The following is a 2,303-nucleotide window of genomic DNA, read 5'->3' as shown; positions in this document are numbered from 1 at the left end:
TTTATGTTTTGGGAGGTTTTACTGGAAGTTCAAGTGCAGGAAAACTCAACTTTCAAGCAAATAACAAAAATCATGGAATTATCTTGCCAGGAATAAAATCTTAGAGGAGGGGACTTCCAAGTTTTTCTTTCTTTCCCAATTGTCTTTGTTTTTTTTTAAAAAAGGTGTGAGGTCTGGGACAGCATGCAATTTCCTGTAAATTGTGCAGAGTAAGTATGTGGTCACCTTTCCCCCCTCAGATTTCATCTACTGGATAGTCCCATGGATTCTTCAGTAATAAAGACATCAACAGCTAACCCTGGGAACCTTTGAAGATGTAAGGGAAAGAAAGGTGGGTGTGTCATGAATGTGCAATGTAGTCATCAAGAAAGGCTGGGGAGAGGGACTTAATGCATGTCCATTCAATCATTTCTAAAATGCATTCCTTTCCAATTTTTAATATTTCTGAAATTGGGGTGCAATTTATGAGTATTTTTAGTGCATTATTTCTTGCACACATACACCCTTTCCACCATCAATAAAACCTTCAATTGTTAAATTGTCTTCATCTGGCATTGGAAACATATTTCAGCAAGGAAATACAATACTTCATATATTAACTTAGAGCGATCACAATTTTTAATGATCTTGGCAATAAAAATTAAACAAATCATTCTTTTGCAAAAATGATATTTTGGAGAGGCTTGTCCATCTTCTTTCATTCATCTGAAAAACTTCATTAAATGCCTACTATGTGCTGGCCCTATCCCAGAAAAAAAATTCGATAGGCTCTTAGAGGAGGTGGTAAGGAGGTCAGCTTATTCTAAAAAGCCATCACTCCCAGATAGACCTGGGTTGCCTCTGCCATGTAGCACGGAACTCACCCAGGAGGCATTTCTTTGCATCGTCTCTCATTTCCTCCTCCAGGCCTTTAATTCTCCAGACATGATTTATTTTAAGACCATGGAGTCTCTTAGATGATACTCTTGACCAATTCTTGCCTAGGTTGAGATGAAGGTCATTGATTCTGACACTCCATCAGTAATCATGACTTACTAGAGGGTGTCCCTAAATAGGAACAACAATATGATTTCTGGAAGACGCCCAAACAATTCTAGTCATCAGTTCACCCCAATGATGTTCAAGATTAAGTGTTCAAGAATGGAATCCCCAAAATCTACCTCAGATATAAGGAATAAATTTTATTTTCTCATCATGACATTTAAGATTCTAAAGACTTAGTGTGAAAGAACATTTTCAACTCTTCCTTCCACTTACTTATTATATATGTCCATCCAATCCTCAAAATTATTCAATGCCTGATTATTTGCTTATTACTGCCTAAGGTCTTTAATCATTATATTCTTCTATTTTTTTAATAAAAGAGGAATAAAGTAAATATATTAGTTCAGTGCACAAACTACTTCATTTTTACCCAATATAAGTAAACATATTTATTCACCACCCATACCAAGGTACAAGGCACTTAGACACCCCATAAGACTACCTCATCTGCCTCTCCAGTTATTAATATCCTTAGACATAATTATTTTTGTTGTGTGTCGCCGTAGATTAGTTTTCTATAACATGGCATGACTTAATTATCTAACAAGAATAAGACAATGAAAGAGAAGGGTAGTATAGAAAGGAAAACATATTTTAGTTTTTTCTGACTGGTTCCCTCTTTCAATAGCCATTCTACAACATACCAAGAACCATGAGTTGAACCTGGGTTATCATTTAGCAATAGCAATGTCTCAAATTAATAAATACTGAATCCACAGTTTTACTGTTATCTTCATCTCTTCCATTATTTTCCCAGTAGTGTCTATGAAATAGGCTGACCAACATGTGACCCAGGAGAAAGAAAAAATTTCACTCTGAGAGAAGTGTCTTACGAAATGATTTATTTTATTTCACACGAAGATAGAAAGTTATAAAAGTGTGTTTGAAGAGACCATTAGGATTTTCCATGCTAATAGTATATTATTGACTACTTTTAAATGATGATACAAACCAGCCTTTAGAATGCTGTTCTAATTTGTATAACTCCAATAGAGAAGTTCCAGAATGGCATTCTAGCATGCTCTCTCACAAAATAGCCTTCCACTGAGCCATTAATCAAGAGACACTCTAATTAATTAGTTCAACAAGCTATAAATCTACTTATCCATCCTATCACTGAGCTCCTTTTTCTTTAACTTTTATTTAAAGATATCATATGACAATTCATTGAAACTATGTGTATTATGTTTCTGGCATCTTCTGATTGACTTGTATAGTAATTCATGGAAAGGAAAGGGAAGGAGAAGGGAGGGGAGGGG

The sequence above is a fragment of the Myotis brandtii genome, unplaced genomic scaffold (genome assembly GCF_000412655.1).
Source record: "Myotis brandtii unplaced genomic scaffold, ASM41265v1 scaffold374, whole genome shotgun sequence".
Classification (NCBI taxonomy): Eukaryota; Metazoa; Chordata; class Mammalia; order Chiroptera; family Vespertilionidae; genus Myotis; species Myotis brandtii.
This window is presented reverse-complemented; position numbering follows the sequence as displayed.